Raw genomic sequence first — 24,178 nt, forward strand, 5'->3', positions numbered from 1 at the left:
TACTCATGTGTAAGCATTCTCAGGCTAGAGGCTTTTCCTGGCTGTCTGCACGCAATTTGACCTGATTGTTCCTCATTGTCATGAACAAATACTCCCAGGATAGAGGCCTTTCCTATCTGTCTGCCTACAATTTGACCTGATTGGCCCTCATTGGCTGAGTGCAATTTGAACTGATTGGCCCTCATTGGCAGAGTGTTCTCTCCCTATTGGTGGTATACCCTAAAGGAGGGCCAATTGAGTAAAGAGTAAGTTAGCTGCACACAAGTTCAACTTTATAATGTTTAGTGATAAGGTATTTCATAAATTGTCATTGAATTCATTTCTTCATTGCTTCCTTCCTACAAGTTTTTGATTGCACTTGACTCTTAAGATCACCTTTCTTGATTATAAAACCAACTTCAACAACTCAGAAATACCTGCCTGAAAACATTATCAAAAAGATAATTTCTGTTCAAGAATGAGACGGGCAAATAAAATGCCAAGACACCATCTCTGATATCACCTAATACAAGCTCATTCATTTCACTCAAGCAAGATACTTCTTTGATTTAGAACATGGCTTAGAGGGTCCTATAATTTAACCTCTTAAGAGAGGCATGTTGTTGCTTATTGTATTTCTTTCATGTATTAAGTAGCATTTTAATCTTACTCAAGATGCACAAAAGTAATTCAAATCTTTGGTTAAGGAAGGGATTCTTTCAAAACCAAATAGAGACAAATTACTGAGGAAATCTACAAGCAACTTATCCATTTTCAATAAAATGTATTTGTCTTAGACTAGTTCATTTAAAAAATATGCTCTATAAATATACATGAGCATGACTGATGAATTAATGTGGGACAATTTGAATTCAAGGTTTAATAGGTAGGCAAGTGCTTTGTATTCAAAGAGTGCAGTTCTTTTCACTGTGGACAAAATGCCGCTTGAGGAATATCCTCATGGGCATTTCAGATTGCTCCCCCTGTCAAATGTGCACACACAAATATCATTGCAGGCAATTATAAGACATGGGAAGTCTAAGTGTCCCTTCAGGTACTCATTCTCTTCTGGTTAAAAAAAAAAGCTAGATCAGAGCTTGGTATTCCTTTGCAAAACAAAAGTCAATGGGCTGAGATGATCTATAACATATACAAACAGTGCATTGAAGCAAGATAACAAAACTAGAGAGTGATGGGGGGAAAAGTTGTACAGATTTTCCATTTCCAGTAAAATATTTGGCTTTCTGACTATCAATGTGCATCCAGGAAGCCCTGCTTTAAGGATTCGTGGGAACGCTGGCACCAGAGCCGGCTCAAGGATTTGTGGGGCCCAAACTGGCACTGTTACTTGTGCTATAATGGTGGGGCACTCTTCCCAGGGATAGTTGGAACTTTGGAAGCAACTGACAGCTTCTTTTGTTTTTGCAGTCCACAAGCTGCATAAATATGAAGGGCCCCTAACAATCACAGTGTGAAGGCTCCCTATAGGGCAGTGGTTCTCAACCTGGGGGTCGGGACCCCTTTGGGAGTCGAATGACCCTTTTCACAGGGGTCGTGGCAGGATGAGCAGCTTGGCCAGGGTAGATTGAGATAGAGTGTTCATCTGTCTGGAGCAGCAGAAAAGAGCAAGATTGGGACAAGAGGCAGAAATGAACTGAGAAACCCCAGGAAAAAAAAACAATTTATATACAATCATGAGCAATGGATCTTCACACCACTGGTCAGTTTGGGTTTAATTTCTGTGAAAGAACACTTGCATAATTTTATGGTTGGGGGTCACCACAACATGAGGAACTGTATTAAAGGGTCGCAGCATTAGGAAGTTTGAGAACCACTGCTATAGGTTCTCTCAAACTGTGGGGCCTGCGGCATGCGCTACATATGCTACTAGAATAAACCATCTTTGTATCCAGTGAGGAAAACAGCCTCTGATAGCTCTCTGTAAGTAAACCTCGTGGAAATTCGGTTGATGGCGTTTACTTGGATTTTAGTAAAGCTTTTGATAAGGTTCCCCATGATGTTCTGATGGATAAATTGAAGTACTGCAATCTGGATATTCAGATAGTTAGGTGGATAGGGAATTGGTTAGAGAACCGCACTCAAAGAGTCGTTGTCAATGGTGTTTCATTAGACTGGAGGGAGGTGAGTAGAGGGGTACCTCAGGGCTCGGGGTTCGGTCCGGTACTTTTTAACATATTTATTAATGATCTAGATGAGGGGGTGGAGGGACTACTTATCAAGTTTGCAGATGACACCAAATTGGGAGGACTGGCAAATACTTCGGAAAATAGAGACAGAATTCAACGAGATCTGAACACAATGGAAAAATGGCAAAATGAGAACAAGATGCAATTTAATAAAGATAAGTGTAAGGTTCTGCATCTGGGTCAGAAAAATGAAAAGCATGCCTACTGGATGGGGGATACGCTTCTAGGTAACACTGTATGTGAACGAGACCTTGGGGTACTTGTGGATTGTAAACTAAACATGAGCAGGCAGTGTGATGCAGCGGTAAAAAAAGCGAATGCCATTTTGGGCTGTATCAACTGGGGCATCACATCAAAATCACAAGATGTCATAGTCCCATTGTATACGGCACTGGTCAGACCACACCTGGAGTACTGTGTGCAGTTCTGGAGGCCTCACTTTAAGAAGGACATAGATAAAATTGAAAGGGTACAGAGGAGAGCAACGAGGATGATCTGGGGCCAAGGGACCAAGCCCTATGAAGATAGGTTGAGGGACTTGGGAATGTTCAGCCTGGAGAAAAGGAGGTTGAGAGGGGACATGATAGCCCTCTTTAAGTATTTGAATGTTGTCATTTGGAGGAGGGCAGGATGCTGTTCCCATTGGCTGCAGAGGAAAGGACATGCAGTAATGGGTTTAAACTACAAGTACAATGATATAGGCTAGATATCAGGGGAAAAAATTTCACAGTCAGAATAGTTCAGCAGTGGAATAGGCTGCCTAAGGTGGTGGTGAGCTCCCCCTCACTGACAGTCTTCAAGCAAAGGTTGGATGCACACTTTTCTTGGATGCTTTAGGATACTTTGGGCTGATCCTGCGTTGAGCAGGGGGTTGGACTAGATGGCCTGTATGGCCCCTTCCAACTCTATGTTTCTATGATTCTATGATTCTATAACCTGAACTTACTGAGCCCCCTGCATTTAACTTTTAATTTAACAGAAATCTCTGATTGGTGGCATCAGTTTCTTTGTCACTTATGATGAATTCATGCTGGTGATCTATCCATCTTCATTCCTTCCTTCCATCCATGTTATATGCCACCCTTCCCTGGAGGTTCAGGGTGGCTTTAAAAGAACAAGGTAGTGTTAAAGTTAATATGCAAAGATGTTTAATATGGAATAAGCAGTAATGATGAAAATTAATACTATAGTAGTAAAATAGATTAGTTATAAAAATTTTGAAGAACTATTGTTAATATTATGATGTGAAGATGGGGAGAAAGCTTATTTTTATATATATTTTTCAATGTATAGAAATTTCTAATGTAATTTGTTGTATACAACCCTTTTCATTTATATATCTTTCTTATATGCTTAGACTTTTTCTTTTAAAATAAAAAGTCCATCAAAATAAAGATGAATGTGATGATTTAGACATGCCTTGAAAATATTTTTAAAAACAAGGATAGCATTTTGAAAGGCATATCCTCAGGGAAGTACAGCATGTTTTTAAAGATTGTATTGCTTTCAATTGTTTTTGAAATAGAGCCCTTTTTGATTTGGTTTTGCTTTCTACTATGCTGTATTAATCTTATCTTAACCTGTCCCATCACAGAGAAAAGCAGGAATGTGCAATATATAAAGGCGATATTGAATTCAACTACACTTATATTTCAAGTGAGAGATTTGACATTTCAATCCTAAATGTATTTAGGACAATATGTTAAGGCCAATTCAAAAACTCAAACTGATGTTCTCAGTTTTGAGGCTAGTAGATGGAAACTATGTTTTTTGTATGTGATTGATTACTAACTGATTATTTTGTATGTGATTAATTGACTAGCAGGTGGTGACTGTTCCAGAAACGACGCAATCCAGCTTTTTTGGCAACAAATTGGCCGCAGCCGGTTATTAACCAAGACCACCCACCCCCAATGGAGGGTTGGCCCGAATGCCGGTAAGGGAGCCTACCCTCATCAGCCGTCTGGCTGACCACCAAAACCACGGCGCTCCGGCTCCACGCCTCGCTCCCAGCCGGGAGGATGGGACGCCTTCTGCCGTGGGATCCCTGGGAAGGACCCAACGGGTGTCCGCCTCCATTAGGTCCCCTATCCGCTTGGCCCCGGGCACCTGGCCTCCTAGCCGGGTAGGCCGCGCCTGGTTAACGGCCGGTCTCATTAGTGAGACCCCCTACTCCGGGGAGTCCCATGCGCAGACGGGCTCCCCGCCAACAGGCTCCCTACCTGGCATAACCTGACTGTGATGAACTGTAACGAAATAACACGTTCAGGGTGGGATGGGAGGGTAGCTGTCCGGGCAGCGTTGTGGGAACAAAAGGGGTGGGCTGCCTGATCCAGGCCTATTTAAGGCTGGTAGCCCTGCCCCTCATGCACTGCGCCGTGGACGATGACCCGGCTGTGTCCGCGCCGCTCCCAGGTGCCTCCGCCGCGTCAATGGCGGCCGCACTTATTCGCGGCCGCTATTTACTAACATCTGAATTATGGTGATACCAACAGGGATTTTGAAGGCAAATGAGAGGCAGAGGTGGTTTGCTTCCTCTGAAGAATCTTCCTTAGTGGCCTTCCTTCCAAGTATTAACCATGCTTAGGTTCTGAGATCTGATGAGATCAGGCTATATCACGTGGCCTTTTCTTTTATTGCTAACTAGTAAAAAAAGCCCATTGTATAAAGAAGACAATGGGCTCTAGCACAGTGGTCCCCAACCTGCGGGCCGCGGCTCCCTCTCCCCGCTGCCCCCCCCCCGCAGTAAAAAACTTCCCAGGCCGCAAGTTTGCGGCCCGGGAAGCTTCTTACTGCGGGGAGGGCGGGGAGAGGGAATCAGGACCGGGCCGCGCCCGTGCAGGCCGCGCCCGCGTGGCCCGATCCGCGGGCATGGCTTGCGGGTGCGGCCCGATCCGGGGGCGCGGCTCGCGGGTGCGGCCCGATCCGCGGGCGCGGCTCGCGGGTGCGGCCCGATCCGCGGGCATGGCTCGCGGGTGCGGCCTGATCCGCGGGCGTGGCTCGCGGGCGCGGCTCGATGCTCTGCCGGTCCCCAGCCTAATAAAGGTTGGGGACCACTGCTCTAGCAGACGGGGACAGAGCGAAGCGCAGGCGAGGGACTGAAGCTACCTGTAAGAGGAGGCTGGCGGCGCCTCCGCAGCTCTTCACGGGTGCTCCTCGGCGGCTGCTGACGCGGCTCGGCAGCGCTTGTAGGCTGTTTTTTTTTCTTTCTTTGGGTGGCTCCTCAAAGGTTTTTTTTGTTCTGCAAGCAGGAGGGCAGGGAGGGCCCGGCAGGCGCGCTGTGCGCACGTGTTGGAGGAGGGGCGCTCCTCGGCAGCTTCTCATGCGGCTCATCGGGGCTTTTCGGCTGTTTTTTTTTTTTCCTTTCGGTTGCTCCTCGAAGTTTACTTTTCTTCTTCAGCCAGGAGGGAGGCCCCGGAAGGCGCGCTGTACACACGGGTCGGAGGAGGGGCGCTCCTCGGCGGCTTCTGTTGTGGCTCGTAGGGGCTTTTTGGCTGTTTTTTTTTCCTCTCCATGGCTACTCAGCGGTTTCTTTTCTTCTTCAGCCAAGAGGGCAGGGAGGTCCCGGAAGGCGCGCTGTGCACACGGGTCGGAGGAGGGGCGCTCCTCGGCGGCTTCTGTCGCAGCTCGTAGGGGCTTTTTGGCTGGTTTTCTTTTTTCTTTCAGTTGCTCTTCGTAGGTTTGTGTTGTAGGGAGCCCCCGGCAGCCGCGCTGCGCGCGGCTGCCGAGGGCTCCCTTGCGGGCGGCAACAAAAAAGCAACTGCGAGCCGCGCTGCGCGCGGCTCGCTGTTGCTCGGGGCTGGGAATCAGAGGGAGCAATCGGCAGGCGGTTTTAAGATTAATGGAGGTGAATACTGAGATCTTTTAACTCCTTGTCTGGCAGCAAGCTTTAAGGGAGGGTGGTATACAGATGTAATAAATAAATAAAATAAACATTCTACCATTTTGCCATCTCTTACTACTATATATGTGTGTATGTATTGTTGTTGTTAAGTGCGAAGTCGTGTCCGACCCATCGCGACCCCATGGACAATGATCCTCCAGGCTTTCCTGTCCTCTACCATTCCCCAGAGTCCATTTAAGTTTGCACCTTCAGTGACTCCATCCAGCCATCTCATTCTCTGTCATCCCCTTCTTTTGCCCTCAATGGCTCCCAGCATTAGGCTCTTCTCCAGGGAGTCCTTCCTTCTCATGAGGTGGCCAAAGTATCTGAGTTTCATCTTCAGGATCTGGCCTTCTAAAGAGCCGTCAGGGCTGATCTCCTCTAGGACTAACCAGTTTGTTCGCCTTGCAGTCTAGACTTTATTTAAATGGTGCATGTTTTCTCTCACCAGTATTTGATAACATTTGAAGTGACTGGATTTAATGTGTTTACACTGAAATAAATCTGCATAGGTTTGTACTAAAAGTCATATACTACATTCCTTTCAAGGAAGGCTCCCTTTACATGTACCTACTGTAGCATGGATGCTCCATAATTTTTTCTTTGTTGGCCCAAGTACTTGCAAATGTTTCTGCTCATGTGACTTGGGCTTGTCCTAATCAAAAAAGTTCACATCACAAAAGTGATTGTCTTTAGTGGTTCATTTTCTAACTTTTCATAGTATAATAAACAGTAGGAGTGTGTATTCTGGAAAACCTGAGCCAAATACATACATCAAAATCACTCTTTGGGGTCATTGCTGTGGTTATATGGAATAGTTACACAAATCTAGAATTCGGGTATTAAGAAAAACAGTCCCCAGACAAATCCTGTAATTTTTTTAGTTCAGATGCTTATCATTGACAGCAGCAATTTTCCTGTTTTCCTTTATGTTTCTGAATTTCCCAGACTGTGGCCCAGGGAAGTTGACTTCGGGGGCAGCACAAGCCAGGGGCAGGGCCCAGCAAAGCTGCCTCTGAATAAGTGACCTGGTATTCCTTAGTTATCTCTCAACCAAATAATGACCAGGGCTGACCCTGCTTAGCTTTTAAGATCTTATGAGATTTGGTTAGCCTGAACAACCCAGATGAAGGCAAGGCCACCATCAAGTACCAAAAGAGAGGAAGAGGCAGGAGACCTATATAAATTTAATTCAGCCATGGTCTCAAACCGCAGCCCTGCAGAAAAGTGTCATTTTGCATGCTCTGTGGAACTTTGGCTGCTTTGTCAGGGCCCATATTTCAGTTGGCAACTCATTCCACCAGGTTGGAACATCTTTAGGGCCAAGAATTACTGATCAATTGGTGTTAGTAGAGCACAATGCTCTCTGGGGAGTACATTAAATAAACATGATCCCTTCACTCTAGTTAGAATTGGTAAGATTATGAAAAGGCTGTTTTCCCTTCCCTTAACAAGATAAATCAGTTAATATCTCTTTTCTAAGACACTGTGCAATTGAGTGTCATGGTTTAAGTCAGGTTGATTCCATGGACTAATTTAACTCATGCTTTAACTCAAATTTAAATTTAAATGTTGGTTTAGATGGTTAATGCATGTAAGAGTTGCTTTACCAAAGAGCCACCTAATTTGTACTTCTCTAATAACACTGACTAGGAGTCTAGTAAATCTTAGAAGACAGTATGATAAATATAATACCTCCTGCCCCCCACTTTTACCCCATTACCTCTTAAGCATACTTCCTCTGAACATCAAGGAATTATGGCTGATCAATATCATTTCCACAGTTCTCCACTCTTTCTTTCAAGCCAAGTTGACATCTTGTGATGATGAATTCCCCAAATTAATTATGTGCTGCATGCACAGCTTCCTTTTATTGACCCTGGAACATTATTACCGCCTTTCAAGTGCCGACTGCCTCTAACCTTTTACTGGTTTCCTAAAAGGTAGAAATCAGCATGCAAAGCACTTGCTGACACTGAGGTACAGTGATGAGAAAAGGCTTCGCTTGACCAGCTGATTCCTGCCTCTTAAGGAGCTAATGGAAAGCAGGAGTCCTCTCCAAGTGGCAATAGTGGCTTGTTTAGCACAGCCTGCTAATCAGTTTTGTTGGGAAAGTGTCTTTCTCTTCCATAACTTGCTTGACACTAGTCATAATTTTATAGACCATTGTCAGGTTCTTAAGTCAAATCACCCTAGCCTCTTAGGCCTTATTCAGAAACCTCAATCCCCTGATCACTTTTTAAAATATTTCCAAGTAACTCACTCACCTTCACAATGAGTAGGTAACACAAAAGTAGTTGAGATCTACACTGTCTTACTTAATTGGGTCGTGGGCTGCATCCAGATCACATGATCCACAGCCAAATTAAGACAAGCATTTGGATTTCAGCTGATGCAGCCCTACTGATTAACGAGAGTAAGTCAGCATAAATCCAAATAATTCAGTTTATCTAGGCTGTGAATTGGGCTATAAATCAGATGAATCCAAGCACCTGTCCTAACTAGGTTTATTGGATTGCAAGCCACCTGCATATTGCATGGTCAGTAAAAATCTGCAACGTGATCATATGAAGATCAGTCCTGTTCAAATTGATGGGGCTGGTGTACTGAGAACTAGAACAGAATCACAGTGTTTTGTTTTGTACAATGCATGAGGCATCCTGAGACAAAGAAAGTTAATAATTAAACCCAAATAATCTGAAGCATGTTTATTGAATCTTGCTTCCCATAGAAAAAACATGAGCTTTTTTTTTTTTTTTTGGAAGGAGGATATTTCTATTGGGAACTGAAATTAATTAATTTAATTAATTGGGCTTATAGCCTTTGTGATTATTTTATTATGTCACATTCTATCCTAGATTGTTTGGCTTCCAGAAGACACATGTCCTAAGGCTTTGGTCCAATTCCAGAGAAGAATCATATTTGATGGGTCACAAAAATAATTTTCTGAGCACCTTTAAGGTACTGACTTGATGTTCAAATGGTATGCTCAAGAGAGCAAGCACCAGATGAATTTGCAAGTCATGGAAATGCTTTTTTATGTTTTTATCCTTTTATGCTTCTGGTGTTTTATGTGCTCTTATGGCTATGAGTTTTATTGGCTGGTTTTTAATGATTTAATGTTAGATGATTTTATGTGGTGAGCCTCTTTGAGCAGATGTCTGAAGAGAGAGAATATACATGTTTTAAATATATAAATAAAGGTGAACAATGGAATTTTTAAAAATTCAATTTTGTTTTGTTTTGCTTTACTCATAGTTTTCTGTAGGTGTATTTTATCTTTGTCAATATTTTTATGATTTAAATCCTGACATATGGCTATGATAGAAAGCCAGGCTACACTACCAATATATATATGTATGTATTTCAAAATTAAAATACCATTAAAACATCTCATGTAATATTTAGCAACGTTAAGATTTAGGACATTACATAGCAAATCAATCTGATGGCAAACTGGTTTGAAATGCTAGCTGTTAGCACTAAGGCATTAAGTGTATTTTTAACTTTTCTGTAGATTTCAGGATTATTCATGCAGTTAATCCATCTGAATGAACAAGGCTTCCTTTACAGTTTGCATGAGATCTGTTGTCTTTGCTAACAAACCTCTGCTCCAAAGATCAAATAGATTTATTCCCAGCCCATATCAGTTCCGCATTATACATATCAACTAAGGGGACAGGGCACTAGAGGGGCAAAAGATCCAGTGACATCAAATTTAGAACATATGAGTCGCAGGTTATAGGTGTGTGTCCCCCACCCCCAAATGTTAACAAAACGTACTATTTGCTATTCTCCTGATGATACATTTTAGGCACCAAACATGTTGATGATGTACTCGCTAGCAAAACAATCCAATGGAACTTATCAGTGCACTGCAGGAGCAATTAGTATGCAAAGAAGACTGTGTCCTTTTAGGTTGTCTCTGTTTGAAAGTGCTTGCATGCAAAGCTGACTTACAGTGCACTCTGAGAATATTTTAACTTCTAAGATAGACAATTGTAGCACTTAGCACTTCTGTTCCTACCTCCCACCCCCATCAATTATGACATGTAAAAATTAGCATAATTTATATTATGCCATAATTTATACTAGCTGATTGTCTCCCACTCCCTTGATCTATAAATTAATATCCGACTAAGAAACCTTAATTGCTAAGACCCTATTTTGAAATCTTCTTCCTTTATTGGATTTATTATGCTAATAGGTCACTTATTTTAATGAACAATATGTATGCATGACTGAGACACAGCAGCAGCCTTTCTGATAAAGGAGGTATTTATATAACCACTTAAGTATACATCAGATGAAATTCTCCTACTTTTTGCTGGATATACATTCTTACCTAGTCATTTGGCCACTCTCCCCACATACTCATAACTACCTATTCCTTATTTCAAGGATTCGTTCCATGTTTGCTTCAGAAATAAACATGGAAAAGATGCATCAGAACTACAAAAAAAGTGACTTTAATCTAACACATTACAAATACAGTATATTAAAGTACCAGTAATATTCTGATGCATGCAAGATAATGTTTTGTAAGGGTCCCACTATGTGTTCTAATTCTGGAGATTTTCAGGTATCAATCCTAATAAGAAGGAATAGCAAGAAGCTCTGTAACTGCATTTTCCTTCATGGAACTACTCATTAGTACTTCTTGATTATTATTCTCAAGACTTATTCTCACAACCTCTATTCGTTCATTTTCAAATCTCAGTTGACATATTACAGTCATCTTGGTCAGTATCACAACATAGGAAATATATGTGTGAAGACATTTTCCTGATACTAAGTCCCCAGAATAGTAACAAAGCATGAAAGGCATTGGCTAAATACCCACTCACCCCTAAACAAAGACAACTTGCTTGGCAAAATTGCCCACTGACAAACACACACAAATGCACATTAGCAATGTGGCTTAGCTCTACAGCCAATCTCCTTCATGTGCAAAAACTATTCCTGTAGTCAAAAGAAATGAAAAGCTTCAATGGATGACTGATGAAACTTAAAACTGCTGAAGATAGAAGTAAAAGGGGCAACCTTTAAATCAGAAGAAGACTGACACTGGGAAGGGCAGCCATGAAGGAACTGGAAAAGGTTATTAGGTGTAAAGATGTGTTGCTGATAACCAAGTGCATGTTTATTCATGCCAGAGGATTGTCCATTCTATTTATGGGTGTGAAAGTTGGAGAGGAAAGAATTGATTCCTTTGAAATCTGGTGTAGGAGATGAGTATCGTGGATACTATGGACTGCCAAAAAGATAAATGTATTCTAAATCAAATCAAGCCTGAGCTCTGCATAGAAGTTAAAATCACTAAACTGAAGCTATTGTACTTTGATTACATTCTGAGATGACAAGACTCACTGGGAAAGTCAGTAATACTTTAAAAAGTTGAAGGAAACAGGAAAAGAGCATACAGCAGGAGATGTATTGACTTTATAGAGGAGTCCAGGGCATCAGTCAGGACCTGAACAAGGCTGTTAACAACTGGCATTCTGGAGGGCATTCATAGAGTCTCCAAGTTGGAAGCAACTTGACAGGACATAACATGCACACACAAATAAAATGGCAAGGGAGGGAGGTAATGCAGCATACTGAAGAAGGAGGTCCATGTGCCCAAGCTTGTCCATGGCCTATTATGCACGGCCGCTGAAACAGCGGCATGGAGAACGCGGAGGAGGAAGAAGTGAAGCAAACCGTTTGCGCACGGGATGGAACACAATGGCGGCAAAACCCAGAGTATCTGATTATGCACATGGCTACTCCGGTGCCGCTTCTGGTTGCACCCTGGTCCCGGGAAGCTCCACTTTCTTCCGCATCTCGCTAATGCGGCTTTTTCGGCGGTATCTGCGCCCGGTTGCTGTCTGCAGCGTGCATAATTGATGATTTTAGCTGCCGCCATTCCACCCTGAATGCGGACCTTCCACTCTGTGCAGAATGGGCCAAAGTGATGCCCAATCAGAGTTTTGTATTATATTTGAAATGGCCTATGTATAATTTCATATGTGTTTGAGAATAATACATTAATGGATGTTTTGCAAGGGAAATATTCTCAGAAATTCATTTAAAGAGAGAATGACTGGATGAATTTGCTTATTCTCCAATGTCTCTAACTGCCATTCTGAACACCTGGAAGAAATCCTTAGGTGAAACAGACCTTTCAGTGGAGTGCTTCAACAAACTGTTTTGCAGATATTTTATTTACTATATACAATTGATCTTGATGTGTGACAGGATAATTTAAGCTCAAGATGGGTAGCCATGTTAGTTTGTAGCAATAAAAAAGAGCAAGATGCCGGTAGCACCTTAAAGATTAAAAAAAATTGAGGCAGGATACAAATTTTATGAGTCATTGCTCATTTTTTTAGAGATAGCTAGACTGTGAGTCTGTTCTTATATCTTAGTCAGTAGAGTTATTTCAGATGCTGAATGACAATAGCAGGGGAAATAGAAGGGGGAAATGGTTAATAGGAGGAGCAAAAGGCCTTAAATAGAAGGAATACAATCTGCATAAATGATAAATGCAGTGATGATTCATAACAGAATTACCAATAACCGACTTTGCTATCATTTTACAAAATGATAAATTTGATGGCTCGTACATCAACCACAAAAAGCAGCAAAACTAAAAATATGATTTTGTAATATTTCCTATTTTATCATCACAGTATCACCATGATAAAGTGACTTTGGGTAGATGAAGTATAAATATGCTTCCTGATGAATAGAGCCCACTGCTGAGATTCTAGCTCAATTATTTCATGTTAGTCTCTTCTTTTTTTGTGAATAGAGGTAACTTTCAGGTTAAAAGCCTCAACTTGGGATACTGAAATGTTCTTTCATTAGTTTCTGAATGATCAACCATCAGATCAGTGTCTTTTGTGTAAAATCTGCACATGGTTTCTCTGATTTGCTTTGCAGAATGGAACATTAGGGATTCCAGAAATTTATCATACATCATGTATATCTCATCATCAGTTTAAGAAGTGTCTGATCATAAAATATAGATTTAATATAAATGTTTTCTCTTGGACTATTGTTTCATGAACAGATTTAAACAGGGATGGAACTGGGTTATTTTACACATAACATAGTAAACCCTTCAATGTAAGCCTATGTTCAAAAATATGTTCTTTGGATAGGAAATACTGTTGAAACAAGTGACAGCTCTTGTGATAGGATTCAACATGGTAACATACTATGGTAACAATTGAGGAAAACACACACACAAAATGGGAAGAAAAGATACCTGAAACTCTGTTGCTACCAAAAGAGATGCAGAGTCATTTTTCTTGTTACCATGGAGAACAACAAAAATCTTGCATGTGCCTTTTTTCCCTGTCACTGTAGGTAAGAAAATGCATTTTAATAGAGATAGAATGGACATATGGAGGGCAACGGACCAAGAAATGACTATTAATACCCATTGACTTGGAACAGAGGTATCACAGCAATTAAAGATGGAGGGAAAGGACAAGATTTATTCGGCAACAGGTTTGATTCAGTTAAGGTGGAAGATAGATATTTGCACTTTCAGCATATGCAGATATTGGCCAAAACTGATATAAATTGGGGGTCTTGGTCAGAATATTTGACACTATTCAAACAGCTTGTTCAAACTCAGTTCAAACTCAGCTTCCAACCTGCCACCTTTCACATGTTTTTTTAAATTTTTATTGTTTATTTTTATTATATATAAAGCGCTTACAGAAAGATGAAAAGAAAAAGTAACAACCAGCTGGCAAAATAATTGTTAATACATGTAAGAGTATAGTCTGTTATTGTCTTAAAAATAACATATTCAGTTCCCATTGCATATTAGTCCTAACCTAAAAGTTACTATTTCTTAGCAAAGTAATTGTTGATACATATAAGAATATAATCTATTATTAAGTAATATATAATCAGTTCCCATCGTATATTGGCCCTGACCTAAAAGTTGCTGCTGTCTTTCCTAAGACCCATTATGCACGGGGGGAATAACACATATTCGGGGTGGAATGGCGGCGACTAAAATCACCGATAACGCATGGAGCTGGCTGCAACCGGCCGCAGCTTCGGTGCATGCTGCCAAAATAGCCACGTCAGCGAAACGCGGAAGAAAGCACAGCTTCTGGGTGACCGGGGCGCAGCCAGAAGTGGCGCTGGGATCGTCACGTGCATAATCAGTTACTCTGGGTTTTGCCACCATCGCACCCCCTCCTGTGCATAACCGGTGTGCTTCACGTCTTCCCCCTCCACATTTTCCATATGACCTGAAATCGCCGTTTCGGCGGCTGTGCATAATGGGCCTAAGAGAGACCAGGTAATTGCTCCACTGTTCGGCACATTCTTCAGGTGGTCGCAAAAGATGGAATTGTGCTTTTTTTCATGATGTATCTGCTGGCAGGTCTTGAAGTATTTGTGCTTCTTGATCCACCAAGCTCAGCGGCGTCGCCTGAAGCTTTTTGAGTAGAGTATTTCTTGCAGCCTTACTGTCATAGCCCACAAAGATGTCTCTTGTTTGCTTCTTGTGTGCGATCGCCTTTGAATAGACTCTATATATTTTGTCAATCTGAATCTCCTCCTCCTCTAAGTAGTCTTCCAAGCTTTCGGTGATTTCCTTCCTTAGGTCTGTTTTCCCAGACTCTCCTGAGATGCTTTTGATTTTTACGTTCCAAGCTTTAGATTCTACTTCCAGGGCCTCAGATTTATCATTTGCCACGCTCTCCCACTCCTGTTGATTAACTTCCAGATTGGATTCTTGTTTGATGTGTTGCCAGCTGAATTGTGTTTTCATCAGCTGTTTTTTTCAAACCGTCGATTCTGTCTGAGAGCTCTTTCTTGGTGTCCTGAATTTCCTTTTCAACCTTTTTTTACTACTTTCAGTATCTCTGAGTTGCCTTCGCATAACAAATGAAAGAACTTTGCCTTGGTTAGTTTTTCCATAGCTGTAAACAATCACAAATCACAGAGACAGGACGTCTCGCAGGGAGTCTCGTGAGAGTTCGAGCGATCAGACGTTATCAGTTAGTCAATCTCCGTATTATATCAGCATCTCCCATTGAGCTCTTCTTAGCAAATTCTTAAACTCTTTCCTTTGTTTGTTTTAACGAGTGTATTTGGCTGGCTTGCCTCCCATACAGAGAAAGGATTCCCTTGTGAACTGGTTAGGCGGGAAGGAGGGGGGCTGATGCCTGGCTTTAAAGAGTAGGAAAACAAACAGAAAACTCACAGTCTTTACATTGCTGATTTTATCAGACTTCAGCTCTTGTCAATCTGGTAAGAGATAATCTGGGAAGAATGCAGGATCAGCTGGTCATTTCAAGATTAGAAAATTGTTTACGACAAGGACGCCATCATGGCCTCAAGCACAGGCAGTGACGATCCGGAGAACTCAGTCTCCACGGATCTGTAGGACCCTCAGGGTGCCGTTTCCGGTTCCTGGGGCGACCAGCGAGCGAGATTTGTGCATCCCGCTCAGGTCTGCCAGGTGCTTCTGCTCCTGGCCCTCTGATTGGCTCGAGAGCTCATCACGGAACAGGCTAGCATGGCGCCAACTTCAGTCAAAAAAGGGCACCTTTCACATGTTAATTCCACAATTTACCACCATTATTTTGCTGTTGAAATCTGCTGAATTTTTGGCTGGGGTTTTTAGTCAGAATAATCTGGCCACCTCATGAGAAGGAAGGACTCCCTGGAGAAGAGCCTAATGGGAGCGATTGAGGGCAAAAGATGAAGGGGACAACAGTCTATGCAAGCTTAAAGAAGAAGCAGTTGGTGCAAGCTTAATAGACTCCGAGGAATGATAGAGGACAGAAAGGCCTAGAGGATCATTGTCCATGGGGTCGCGATGGGTCGGACATGATGAGAGGATGTGGATGCTGCACTTTGTGAGCAGCTTGAGACAATATCCAAGCGGCAGGACCTTGTCATCATGGGTGACTTCAATTTCCCAGATGTGTGCTGGGAAACAAACTCTGCGAAGCGTCCTCAGTCGTGTAACTTTCTGACCTGCCTGGCTGACAATTTCATTTATCAAATGGTAGATGAACCCACAAGAGGTTCAGCCATACTGGACTTAATACTGACCAACAGGCAAGAGTTGGTGGATGAGGTGAAGGAGGTGGGGACCCTAGGGGGAAGTGACCATGTCCTCATAGAATTCCTTTTGAGATGGGGAGCCAAGGAAGCTTGTAGCCAGATGCGGATGTTGGATTTTCGTAGGGCAAACGTTAATAAACTCAGAGACATGATGAGTGTCATACCATGGACGACAATGCTGGAAGGGAAGGGAGCATGTGAAGGATGGGCGCTACTCAAACAGGAGCTATTGCATGCTCAATCAATGACTATCCCAGAAAGACGAAAACACTGCAGGAGCTCTAAGAAGCCTATTTGGATGAACAGAGAACTTCAAGAGGAACTAAGAAAGAAAAGGATGTTCTGATGGATAAGTTGAAGGACTGCAATCTGGATTTTCAGATCGTTAGGTGGATAGGGAATTGGTTAGAGAACCGCACTCAAAGAGTTGTTGTCAATGGTGTTTCATCAGACTGGAGAGAAGTGAGTAGCGGGGTACCTCAGGGCTCGGTGCTCGGCCCGGTACTTTTTAACATATTTATTAATGATCTAGATGAGGGGGTAGAGGGACTACTCATCAAGTTTGCAGATGACACCAAATTGGGAGGACTGGCAAATACTCCGGAAGATAGAGACAGGGTTCAACGAGATCTGAACACAATGGAAAAATGGGCAAATGAGAACAAGATGCAATTTAATAAAGATAAGTGTAAAGTTCTGCATCTGGGTCAGAAAAATGAAAAGCATGCCTACTGGATGGGGGATACGCTTCTAGGTAGCACTGTGTGTGAACGAGACCTTGGGGTACTTGTGGACTGTAAACTAAACATGAGCAGGCAGTGTGATGCAGCGGTAAAAAAGGCAAATGCCATTTTGGGCTGTATCAACAGGGGCATCACATCAAAATCACAAGATGTCATAGTCCCATTGTATACGGCACTGGTCAGACCTCACCTGGAGTACTGTGTGCAGTTCTGGAGGCCTCACTTCAAGAAGGATGTCGATAAAATTGAAAGGGTACAGAGGAGAGCGACGAAGATGATCTGGGGCCAAGGGACCAAGCCCTATGAAGATAGGTTGAGGTACTTGGGAATGTTCAGCCTGGAGAAAAGGAGGTTGAGAGGGGACATGATAGCCCTCTTTAAGTATTTGAAAGGTTGTCACTTGGAGGAGGGCAGGATGCTGTTTCTGCTGGCTGCAGAGGAGAGGACACGCAGTAATGGGTTTAAACTTCAAGTACAACGATATAGGCTAGATATCAGGAAAAAGTTTTTCACAGTCAGAGTAGTTCAGCAGTGGAATAGGCTGCCTAAGGAGGTGGTGAGCTCCCCCTCACTGGCAGTCTTCAAGCAAAGGTTGGATACACACTTTTCTTGGATGCTTTAGGATGCTTAGGGCTAGTCCTGCATTGAGCAGGGGGTTGGACTAGATGGCCTGTATGGCCCCTTCCAACTCTATGATTCTATGATTCTATGACTTCACAACTAACAACAGCCTTTTGGATCAGATCAAAGGTCTATCTACACCAGCACTGACCACTAAGATGCCTCTAAAAAGTATACAAATAGGGCATCAAGGCCTGTTTTTGTACTGTATTTAGCTTCTGAATTATAGAACTTGCAGTTAGCTACTCTGGGTACAGCTAATAGACACTCATAGAAATTTTTTTTTTAGGAATCATGAAGAAGAGGCCACAAAGATGTTACAGGAACAAGAGTTAGAATAATAGAATTATACAGTTGGAAGATACCTCCATGGTTATCTAGTCCAACCCACTACATAATACAGGCACTCACAACTACCTGCCCATCCACACTGACCCCAATTTCATGCCCGAGTGATACCCCCACCCCACCAAAAATCTCCAGAATTTAGCCTGGAATGGAGGAAATTCACCTACCATCCTACAGTGGCAACTAGCAATTCCCTGGTATGCAAGGAAGAGCAACAAGAGACAAACACTGGCACATCCCTTCCTGCCCACCCACTCACAATCTGCCTACGTTCATAAAATCAGCATTTCTGTGAGATTACTATCTTCTTAAAAGCTTCCAAGGGAGGAGAACCCACCACCACCCTAGGAAGCCTGTTCCATTGAGGACCTGTTCTAACTGGCAGTAACTTCTTTCGGATGTTTAGCCAAAAAATCTTTTGATTTAATTTCAACCCATTGGTTCTGCTCTGCCCCTCTGTGGCAACATAAAACAACTCTGCTCCAACTTCAATATGACAGCCCCTGAAGTATTTGAAGATAGTTATATCACCTTTTCATCATCTTCTCTCCAGGCTAAACAGACCAAGCTCTGTCAACATTTCCTTGTATGACTTGGTCTCCAAACCCCTCACCATCTTCATAGACCTCCTGTGTACACACTCCAGTTTCTCTACACCTTTCTTCAGTTGGGGTGCCTAAAACTGAACACGGTACTTTAAGTGAGGTCTTACCAGAGTGGAGTAAAGTGGTAACATCACCTCACAGGATCTGGCCACTATACTTCTTTTAATACAGCCCCAAATCCCATTTGCCTTTTTAATTACCAATCACACTGCTGACTCATGTTAAGTGTATGGGCTACTAAGACCTTTTCACACTTACTACTGCCAAAGCAAGTCTTACCCATACTATAGCAATGCATTTGATTTTTCCTACCTAAATGCAGAACTTTACATTTTTTAACTATTAAAATTCATTTTGTTTATATCAGCCCAGTTTTCCAGCCTGTCAACATCAGCCTGTATCCTGATTCTGTCTTCTGGTGTGTTTGCTTGGTAGCCAGGGCATATTCTTGAGCTGAGGCATCAGCTGGCTCCTGCACTTATACACAACAACATATTTTAAGTACTTAATATTAAGAATTTCATATAAAAGAATATGAACTTTATCCCAGTATCTTTAACCGCTCCTCCCGGAGCAGAAGAAATAAAACAGTAAGGGCCCTGAGGGTGGGCCCTGTCCGGGATGAGGAAGGGTGCCGATAGGCCCCCTCCCCTGGACTGACAAGCAGAGGGCCCAATCGGGAGGCGGGAAGGCCCAAACTGCTTCGCGCCTCCCAACCCGCCCTAACCTTGATGAGGGCTACCCTTCCCTGCACTGCGGCCATTGCTCTGTTGGCCGCCGAGAGGGAAGGTAGGCTTGCGGCTCCCTGTGCCTCTCCCTAACTAGGGGAGCACAAAGGATTCTGTGGGCCCAGGAATGGCGCTGGGAGGCTTGCTGACCCGCCCAGCGCTGTCCCCGGGCCCGCAGAAGCCTTTGCCGTTGGGGGCGGGGTGGGGGCGAAAGGCTTCTGTGGACCTGGGGATGGCGCTGGGCAGCTCAGCCGCCCTGCGCCGTCCCCGGGCCCGCAGAAGCCTTTGCCATTGGGGGGGTTGAGGAGAAAGGCTTCTACATGCCCAGGGATGGCACTGGCTGGCTGAGCCACCCAGCGCCGTCCCCGGGCCCGCAGAAGCCTTTGCCGCTGGCGGGGGGAGGCAAAAGGCTTCTGTGGGCCCAGGGACGGCGCTGGGCGGCTCGCAGAGCCTTTCGCCATTGGCGGGGGCAAAAACATTTTCTCCCGCCCTTGCCAGCCACCAAGCGCCGACCCCAGGGATGGCAGCTAGCACCCATTTTATTCTAACATAAAATGGGCTTTAAATCTAGTGTATATATAAGAGAGAGAGAGAGAGAGAGAGAGAATTAAATCATTTCCAGCTCTTACAATCAGACCCTTCACTTTGCCCCTCTTGGCTCCCCACCACTCTTCTTAGGGGGACCTCATATCGAGGCATGCTGCGCCTTTCTTTTCTCCTAGTTTTACATTCTGGCCAATTAGGCTTTGGGACAGAAAGTGAAGTAGTGCTCTTTAGGTTCCTCTCAGTTTTCCTTCTCAAGGGAATTGTCTGTGATTGTGCCTTCAGTATTGCAGTTTTGAGAAACCCCCAACATTCTTGGACTTCCATCTCCTTAAGTTTTTCTGACCACAGGATTCTACCCAACATAACTGTAAGTTTGTTAACATTTTCTCTCCTGAAGTCCAGCCTATATATATGACTATGTACAGCTTTTCTCTTCCCCAACATCATAAAGTCCAAAATCACACGGTACAAGGTGCACCCACAACTTTTACCTTATCAACCAGTTCTTCCCTATTGGTAAGAATTAATTCTAAAATAGCAGAACCCCAATAACACCATCAGGAAAGTTCACTTTACACAGTAAAAGTATCTTTACTGTAACCAAAAATGTATACCAGAAAGTGTCCTTGAATTGGATTGGCTATTAGAAAGAGAGAAACTGAACTTCCAGTGGAAAATGAAACTGGTCTTGCTAAGAGGCTGAGTTCTAGAACTTCCTTGTATGGCAAGCTAGGAGGGCCACTATATTATAGTCTGAATATGTGCATTAAAAAAGAACCCAACCAAGCTACTGGAGCAACTTAAGAAATGGTGATTGCCCTGTGTTAATGCATTCCATAATGTCATGTGGAAATTAATGCCAATTTTTAAAATGGAAATGGAAACATAATGCAAAGAATTTTCTTATCTTACTCAGGTTTATGTAGACATCTAATATCTACAAGATCCAGCTTCTGCCTCATGAACAACAATAGATAACTCTGACTCTGTTATTCACAGGCTGTATTCTCTAAATTCCAGCTAGTGAGCAATTTAATGACCCAGAGTTAATCACAAGTTAACTGTGATTTCCTGTGCTGGCAGTTAGGTCACGTCTCCAAAATGTCTTATGGATTTACCATTTATCACATCTAAAGTTCGAATAAAATTAACAACTTTCCCATTCACATTTGTTCCATTTGCATTACACTTTTTAATTCTAACTGTATGTTCTTCTTAATATAGTATTCATTATGAGTTAATAGAGGATCTAATCTACTTAAAATCACACATCTTCCATAACCCCCATTATTCTACCTTTACTTCATGATCCTGAGAGGCAGCCAGCAGATTAGGCTGTAAATCCTTTAGTTTTTCTCTAATAATTAGCTATCATTAAGAGTTAACATTTTATTGAAGTTCTCTCTGGCACCTTTGTGTCCTTCAGCTGATATTCAAAATGCCTCAACTAATTTTGCATACCTCTGAGCTGAATGCCAGCAGACATTTGGCATTTTTAAATAGCTGTCTAAATCCTGTGTAATCCTTCCAGTGTCATCTGAGGTTATTTGATCAACTGCTTAGTAATGTGTTATCAGCAAATGAAATTGTTATTGATTTTATCAGCTAAAATTTTGGGGCAGAAAGTACAAGGACAGGGGATGGGACAAAAAGGCAAATCAAATTGTTAGGAATGTATTTCATTATGGACACGGTTTGGATTGACATGGATTCATTTGCAGATTATCCAAACCAAACTATTGCAAGCACAAAAGTGATTCTTCAGAAAGCACCTCCTTCCGATAACAGGTCAACACAATACATATGATACCGATTAACTACTGACTTTATATACCTCAGGCCACTTTCACATGTTCCTATACTCTGAAGTTCTTTCTTGTGAGCCTTTCAAACTTCTCTCCTCGGCATCTTCTTCAGGGCTATTTGCTTCCCCTGGAACCTTCCAGCTGGTAGCTGAAGCAAGGCAGCAACCAACTATTGGGAACTGGAAGGGTGTGATCCCACCCAATAGCTGATCAATGCAGGCCAGTCCCACTAGGGCAGGACTCACCTTTGGTGGTATTCATGCTGGGTCTAGTGCTGCTGGAGAGCAGCCTTAGCAAGACAGGAAGGTGGGAGGTGGTAGGAACCATTCCAGAGTGGGCTTGGCTGAGATCCTCTTTGCATGGTTAGTTGTGGCAGAAAGGGAAAGGCAGAGATATCCCCAGCCTGCTCCTGCCACCAGTGCTATAAGCCTGTACCTTAGGGTAGAAACATGAAGAGGCTGGGTGTGTAAACTCCCTCTGAACCACAATGAAAAGGGATTGGGAAGTGACTGCGTGAAACAGTCCAAGAGAGCTGTATGGTGGGGAACATCATCCTGCTGTGCAGCTGTTTCCCAGCATCTTTAAAGTTTTGAAGGACTGCAGAAGACTACCCAAAACTATTACGGGGCTGGGATGGGGGGAGCTGTTAGGAAGGTTTGGAGAACCTGCCTTTCATCATCCACAGAATTAAATTCTTCAGAACCTCCCTTTCTGCCCTTCTTCTCTTCTAATTTCTCTTTTGATTGAAACAGAATTGCTTTGAAGCAAATTCCAAATTCCTTTTTTTTTAAAGGGAAATGGAATTCATCATTGGAATTTCAGGAAAAAATTGGGTGAAGAGGAAATAAGAGCATTCAACTTACCAGTGCTAGATACTACTGATTCATAATTAACAATTGCAGACCCAGCATGGCAACCAGTGGGAAATCAGGTGAGGCCAGGACATGGGGGTTGCCATCAGTGATAGTGTAATTTCACTTCCAGGAATATATGATTATCATAGAGTTTCCAGCAACTTGCATATGTGTGCTTTCTTGTAATTTTCATTTCCTTTTTTTTTTTTTTTTTTTTTTTGTTTTTCCCCACTGGACATTAGATTGCCAATGGGCAAGGTCTGCTGGAAGTTGGATATCACCTGTCCACAGCAGGTAACAGGCACCCCTACTCATGGTCAGTGTTTTCAGGAAGAAGGGAAATTTGTATATGACCATGCACCCTGTACATTTGACTAAGCTGCTAGAAAGTAATTATAAAGCTGAGCACACCTACTAGAATATTTTGCACATTGAATATATACGCTCATATATATAGAATCATAGAATCATAGAGTTGGAAGGGGCCATACAGGCCATCTAGTCCAACCCCCTGCTCAACGCAGGATCAGCCCAAAGCATCCTAAAGCATCCAAGAAAAGTGTGTATCCAACCTTTGCTTGAAGACTGCCAGTGAGGGGGAGCTCACCACCTCCTTAGGCAGCCTATTCCACTGCTGAACTACTCTGACTGTGAAAATGTTTTTCCTGATATCGAGCCTATATCATTGTACTTGTAGTTTAAATCCATTACTGTGCGTCCTTTCCTCTGCAGCCACCGAATACAGCATCCTGCCCTCCTCCAAGTGACAACCTTTCAAATACTTAAAGAGGGCTATCATGTCCCCTCTCAACCTCCTTTTCTCCAGGCTGAACATTCCCATATCCCTCAACCTAACTTCATAGGGCTTGGTCTCTTGGCCCCAGATCATCCTAGTCGCTCTCCTCTGTACCCTTTCAATTTTATCGACGTCCTTCTTGAAGTGAGGCCTCCAGAACTGCACACAGTACTCCAGGTGTGGTCTAACCAGTGCCATATATAATGGGACTATGATATCGTGTGATTGTGTCCTCTCCTTTGCAAAGGTACCACTGGACTCAAACTTTGTTCAGAAAGAAATTATAGTTTGTTCCTGATTCTATAATGTATATTCTAGATTTTTTTCATTTTTAGCACTCTTGTTGCAAAGGCAACAAACTACTGGAGATAAAATTATGATAAACACAGCACATGCATTATTAAAGATCAGTTATTTTTAAAAGGGCATATCCCTTTTAATCTAGATTTATAGTGGTACTACAACGTAATGTTCAGTTTTATTGACTAGCTAAACTATTTGAGCATGGGGGGTGAAGGAGATTGCATTTTAAAAAATCGACAACCTGTTTTCTAGACTGGCAATCTGGTAACTGACAAAATTGTCATGAACTTTCTTTGTTAAATACAAGGCCTCAATTATTTTAAGCAATGCCATGAAATTGCATGAGGGTTTTTTTTTAAAGGAAAGAAAATTAAGTATTTTGAATGTCAGCTAATGTCAGTACTCCACAGGCATTAGTCAAACCTAAGAACACTAATTAATGATCATCTAGTCCTATCACCTTGGTCACCAGCAATTAAGATTCTGCCTTAAAACTAGCCCTAAACAACTCTGAGATGTTTTCACATGTGATGCATGGAAGGCAGAAAGACTATGAAAACGTGTTCTGAACAATATCAGAGAAGACAGGGTTGTCACCAGGTCTCCCACTATGAAAGGAACATGCAGTAAGGCACTGGGATGCTAATATGGTACATCAAATTATTCCAGTG

This window comes from Paroedura picta, chromosome 3 (genome assembly GCF_049243985.1).
Source record: "Paroedura picta isolate Pp20150507F chromosome 3, Ppicta_v3.0, whole genome shotgun sequence".
Taxonomy (NCBI): domain Eukaryota; kingdom Metazoa; phylum Chordata; class Lepidosauria; order Squamata; family Gekkonidae; genus Paroedura; species Paroedura picta.